The sequence below is a fragment of the Mus caroli genome, unplaced genomic scaffold, assembly GCF_978045245.1.
Source record: "Mus caroli unplaced genomic scaffold, Mus_caroli_1 scaffold_1, whole genome shotgun sequence".
NCBI classification, from domain to species: Eukaryota; Metazoa; Chordata; class Mammalia; order Rodentia; family Muridae; genus Mus; species Mus caroli.
The window spans coordinates 71,632,172-71,638,548 of NW_028227256.1; the positions used below are offsets into that span (position 1 = coordinate 71,632,172).

At 41.3% G+C, this 6,377-nt stretch overlaps 1 protein-coding gene across 5 annotated transcripts in view; it reads right to left on the bottom strand.

The window, feature by feature from the left end:
• The window catches only part of Usp37 (ubiquitin specific peptidase 37), a 94,142-nt gene that overhangs the window by 64,681 nt on the left and 23,084 nt on the right, over positions 1–6,377 (bottom strand). For 3 of the 5 annotated variants that reach the window (XM_029478596.2, XM_029478588.2, XM_085838346.1), the window contains exons 1-2: positions 5,791–5,965; positions 252–396 (exon numbers count right to left, since the gene is read on the bottom strand). The gene's annotated coding sequence lies outside the window, so the exon portion shown is untranslated. Of the gene's footprint in view, positions 1–251; positions 397–5,790; positions 5,966–6,282; positions 6,362–6,377 lie in introns of those variants that run through there. The other 2 variants (XM_029478595.2, XM_021170821.2) reach the window with 2 other exon arrangements.

The window sequence follows — 6,377 nt, forward strand, 5'->3', positions numbered from 1 at the left end:
TCTAAGTATGTTAAATTATTTTTTCTAAATTACTTCACAATTGATTACAAATTTGAGTGTTCTATGCAAGCTCATATTGCAAACGGTGTATATATTGTATTCAGTTACTTAACTGCACATATTGGAGTCATTCTGTGGAAAAAAAAAAAACACACTGAAACATAAAAGTATAATTACAGTGAATATAAAAAACTGCCAATTCTTGCCTATTTGCATACTAGAAAAACAGAACCAAAACAAAAGCAACTTACTTTTCAGTGATTTTTACTGAAAAATTCCACGTGATAACAATTCACAGTTATTCTGCTTCTTGTGCCAAAAGTAATGTACTTTTCTTGAGAAACTATTCATATTCTTCGGCTCTACCAGTGGTCCCTCCAACAGTCATCAACTCAGCTAAAGAAAACATAAGTGTTCTTTATTTAAAAAGTTTCAACATATGAAATTAAAGCTCAAGAAAACAAATCATGTATGTAAAAAGGACTCATTTAAAGACCACTTACTGGAAATATGTAAAATATAGTGTAAGACTTTCCAACCTGCACAAAATAGGGATGTGCCTGCAGTGGAGAATGAAATAGGGATGTGCCTGCAGTGGAGAATGAGGAATTGTACGATTGTAGGAAGAGCCTGTAAGTCCATCACCCTGTGTCTTGCTTTTATTTTTTGCTACTAGATTTTGAAACTAAGTCAATGAAAAAGTACATCCTTTGTTGACTTTAGAAACATTATTACATCATAACTGTCTTAAAGGCTGCTTCTAAGGTGTGTTGAGCTGTAGTTTTTAAAGATGGGAAAAGGGTATCTTCACTTACCTTTTGGAAAGCTCTCAAAAAAAAAAAAAAACAACTTCAAAAAAACAAAAATTTCTTTCTTAATTTTAGGTCTCTCAAAGCATAATTTTCTCTGAAATTCTACAACAAACTTTAATACAAGATTATCAACTTTTCACTCATCTGATCATTTGGATAATCTCCTGATTTCCTCCAGTTAGAAGAAACAAATGTGAGTGAAATCATGTGTCATCAGCTACTGCTCTTCCATTTCTCTATGGTCTTTTTGGTTTAGGTTAGTTTTTTGTTTGCTTGTTTGTTTGAAAGATTTATTTATTATTTTAAGTACACTGTAGCTGTCTTCAGACACACCAGAAGAGGGCATCAGATCTCATTATGGATGATTGTGAGCCACCATGTGGTTGTTGGGATTTGAACTCAGGACCTTTGTAAGAGCAGTCAGTGAGTGCTCTTACCCACTGAGCCACCTCACAGCCCTTTTGTTTGTTTTTAAGACAGGGTTTTTCTGTGTGCCGGAGCCCTGGCTGTCCTGGACTTACTTTGTAGACCAGGCTGGCTTCAAACTCACAGAGGTCCACCTGCCTCCAGAGTGCTGGGACTAAAGGTGTGTGCCACCATGCTTGGCCTGATTTCCCTATGTTTATCCTTTCCCTTATCATTTAGGCAAATCCCAAATGCTGCTGCTTTTTTTTTTGTTTTTGTTTTGGAAACAGGGTTTTGTGTAATGTAGGCTTCCTTTGAACTCTGTATGTGGAGGCTGACTCTGTTCATCCTACTTCCACTCTTCAAGGGCTAGGATTACAGGCACATACCACTACACTTGGCTGGAACCCCACCCACATTTGAGCCACTACCACAGTTCATCCTCATCAATGAATTCTGAGTCACTTCCCAGACTCAGGATTGTTTTCCACCAATGAATCCTTTTCTACAAAGTCTTTCTAAAGAGCCACTCTCTATTTCTTAGGAACTAAAGTCCACAGTAGTTGTTTTTAAATGTCTTCTCCCTAATGGGGAGGCACATGATACATAACCACAAGCACTTAGTCTAGTATACTCCAACAGCAGAAACAGTAAGTGCTAACTAAGTACCTGTGCTAACTAGTACTGTTAACACCATTGTAAACTAGAAAATAAAACCAACTGCTTGTGTTTGACATCTATTACACTTTACTGTTTTATTGTTTTCAGTATAAATTCTTAAAGCCCTAAAACATGTTATTAAACTTTAATATTGACTTCTTTATCTACCAAGAACTGTTTTATCTATTTGTAGAAACCTCATCTTGCAAGTAACTAAATACCATCATAAATGAACACATCCTGAACTGGGAGCCTGAAGTGGCTTAAGACCCAGTTTAAGGCAGACATGGTGTCATACGGCTTTTATCCCAGCACTCAGGGACAGAGGCAGGCGGATCTCTTTAAGTTTGAGGCCAGCCTGGTCTACAGAGTTCCAGGACAGCCAGGGCTACACAGAGAAACCTTGTTTCAAACAAACAAAAAATAAACAAACCCTCATCTTTACTAGTTTCAATTCAACCTGTTGCTAAAAAATATAAACTACTCTTACAGATTTTCCAAGAACTTCCTTTCCTAACATAAAAATCATAATATAGAACCTGCAAAGAATTGCCCAACCAGAAAGGAACTAGCTGACCAAGCTTGATGACATGACTTTGATCCCTGCATCCAACAGTGAAGATTGAAATGACTCCTGAAAGATGTCTTCTGACCACATCAACATACATGCCATGTTTGAATGAACATGTACACAGACACCACACAAATAATATAATTTTTTAAATTACATACAGTAAGTATATAAAGGAGATAAAGTTCATGTCATAGTGGAAAAAATTATCTAAATAAGATTTATCTCTAATTTACAAAAGAAAAGATTTACCTCCATTAGACAGTCTGAAATCAGAATGATTTCACACAATCCAGTTCCTGATTCACACAGAAATAAGTAAAAAAAAAAAAAAAAAAAAAAAACAACCTTAACTGGAGCCCCTCAGTTGTCCTTTGCCCCCACTCATTTTCAAACAGAATCCAGGCTTCCAGCATGCTAACCATGCTGAGCCATATTCCTACCTGTTTTCCTTTGATGTGTCCTTTGCAGTAGAATTCTTCTGATAAGAGTATCTGAAGACTGATGCTTTCAAAACACACGATGGCTCTTACAGCATCTTACACTTTACATCATTACAAGCTTATGCAATTTCCAATTTGATTCATTTAACCAATTCTTGAGAAAACATGTGAAAATGGGTCGCTTTATGTTTATTTTTTTTAACCTAGTATATACGTGTGTGTGTATGTGTGTGTGTGTGTGTGTGTGTGTAAGAGGTTAGTTGTATTTGCAGGAGAGGGTTCTGCCTAAAGTAGCTTTTATCCAACTTGGGGGTTGTAGAGGGGAAAAAAAAAAATCAACAAGGCTTCTCTGAGAAAGTATTACTTAGACTGCAAATTAAGGCCTAAGTTGATTGAAGGATGGCAGCACTAGTGCTGGAACAAGCCAGATAAACAGAGTAGTGTATATGCAAAAGCCTAAACCAGAAACATTGTATGTCTACATAAATTAGTATGGCTGGAGGTTAATTAAAAGAAAGGAAGAGGTCAGAAGGTGAAGCTAAAGAAGTAGGAAAGAGCCGGGTGTGGTGGCGCACGCCTTTGATCTGCACTTGAGGCAGAGGCAGGCGGATTTCTGAGTTCAAGGCCAGCGTGGTCTACAGAGTGAGTTCCAGGACAGCCAGGGCTACACAGAGAAACCCTGTCTCGAAAAACCAAAAAGAAGAAGAAGTAGTAGGAGGAGGAGGAGGAGGAAAGAACCAGGTTATGTAGAAATCTTGTGATTCTGAAATGTTTTCCTTAAAAGAGAGAGAGACAGACAGACAGACAGACTTATAGCCAAGGCTGGTATATCTGAGGACTTGAATTTCTGCTCCTCCTGTCTCTGTTGGCTTTATGTGGTGCTGGAGCACAAAACTGGGGATTTGCCCTGCGGTGGTGGCGCACGCCTTTGATCCTAGCACTTGGGAAACAGAGGCAGGCAGGGATTGCTGAGTTCAAGGACAGCCTGGTCTACAAAGTGAGTTCCAGGACAGCAGGGGCTACACAGAGAAACCCTGTCTCAAAAACAAAACAAACAAACAAAAAACCCCTAGGGACTCGTGCATGCTAGGGAAGCATCCAGCAACTGAACTGTATCCCCAGAACATTATTTTACATTTTATCTTAAAGTAATGAGCACCTTGGCAATGAGAAAGCCACTGAAGGGTTTCAAGCAAAGAAATTATACGTTATTTGAATGAATGGATAGAGGGTGAGTTTGGGAAGAAAAGAAAACAAGAAAAACAAAACAAAACAAAACCCAGGGAGATCAGATAAGAAAGTAGTGTTTTTAACTCATAATTACAATAATAATTCTTACTTGCCAGGTTCTGAGTGTCAATACTTTAGGGAGTTTATAGCACTCACAATAATCCACTAAGGTGAGAACTTTTGTTTATTTGGTTTTAGAGACGGGGTTTTTCTGTGTACTGCCACCCCCCACCCCCCACCCCAGCTATCCTGGAACTCACTCTGTAGTCCAAGCTGGTCTTGAACTCAGAGATCCATCTGCCTCTGCCTCCCATTACCCAGGTAAGCTAAGAACTCTTATTCCTATTCTACGGGTAAGAATAGGAATAAGGGAGATCAAGTCCCTATGAAAAAGAACTGTGGTTTGAACTAGAAAAGTCAAAGTGAAGAAGGTCAAAAATAAATGCAAAACATATATTGGAAGTAAAACAGAACTTGGAAAGGATATGAACACATAGGATGAAGAAATCAAGACTGCTTCTCAAGCTTCTACCCAGTGTCACTGAACAAATGGCTATGTGGCATCAAAATGGATATGCCGCTTGTGGTAGTGGACACTGGAAAGGAGAGAATTTGGGTACAAGAGACAGATTGACTCTAGTTTTTAAAGGTATCATATTTGAAATTCCTAAGGGGGAAAAAAATCAAGTTGAGATGTTAAGCAAACAGTTGGCTATTTGAATATGGAGCTGAAAATAAGAAAATCTCAAGGTATCAACATATAGCAGAATTTAAAGCTTAGAGAGAAATAGAAGGGCAACAGGAGAGAATCCCAGTCTAAAACCAAATCATTTACCCTGACAAAATTTCTTACCAACTGATTACATCTGTCCTTGGGTTTTCAGTCCCTCCTTTTACTTTTGCCAGTATGCAACACTATTCTTTTGAATATTCACCCAAATATTAACATGACAAATGACAAACATATCATACAAACACACTAGTGTGTGCCTATCTGTCTGGTCCAGAAGCCTCCTCTAATACTTAACACAATAAACCAAAATGCCCCCTTAACATTCCCTCTTAGTTCTTTCAACTCTAGACTCATCAGGTACTGTTAACTCGCCAAAGGAATATCTGAAAAACACTACAGTACAACTCTCCAACGACACGGAACTTTATTACCTTTTTATTTTTCTCCAAATTTTGATTTAAAATTGGTTCAATAGACACCGTCAGTGTCCTGTCTAGATATGGGTAGCAACCAAAGGCACGACAAAAGTCACACTCCCTTTCAGCGAGTAATGTCTAAGAGAAGTAGGAAAGTAAAGAATGGTCAAGAGGGCGGGTGAATATCGCAGTCAAGGTCTTGATGGTTATGTGGCAACAAAGTCACCTGTAAAGACAGCAGGCCTTGCAGGGAGGAACGCTGAGACCACCAGAACCTTGGTGACGAGAGGCCAGATTTAGGATGCAGAAAGCAAGTGACAACACGGACGCGTTAAAGGAGAAGTAAAGGGGCAACACTCGAACGGGGCACCTGTAAGGCATTGGGAGTCCAAGGACCCGGGGCGGGCTCAACAGCAGCCGGGAGAACTCTGAAGTGGACGCCGAGTGGGCGGACCGCAGGGGTGGGGTGGGGGTGCCGGGAAAAACGGCTCAATTCAGAAGCTGTCCGGGCTCGCCTTACCTGTGCTAGAGGGTCCCAGCTCCGGACAAGCTTGCCGGAAGCACAAAGTTCCCGCGGAGGGGGTGGAGCCGAAAGGCTCGGAAGGAAGGGGCTCTCCTAGCCCCAGAGAGCGAGGCCGGTCTCTCCCCTAGCACACCTAAACCCGCTGATGGCGGGAACTATGACTACACGCAAACACGTACGGACGCACGCACTCTCGACGCAACCAGTCCAGGCGCGTGCGCGTAAGCGCGCAAGTCCCGCCCCTCAAGCATTCGCTCTGCCCCTCACCAAGCCCAGCCCCCTAACCCGGGCGGCCACGCCCCCGCCGTGAGGACACCGTAATACACATGCGCACCGTCCACTTTACCAACTTTGGCCCTCCTACCATTTTCCTCACGCGCAACCTGCTTGAGCATGCGCAATTCGTGTCCTTCCAAGCCGGCTGGCCTTTTCCCGCCCTTCTCTGGCCTTCGGGAGAAAGTCAGAGTTCACGTCTCTCAGGGGATTTACCTGCGATCCTGGGGGGATACGAGGGCCAGTAGTTTGTAGACGTCATTTTGATCCCGAATCTGAAGGTTCAAAGAACATACTTTGGGATTATTCGC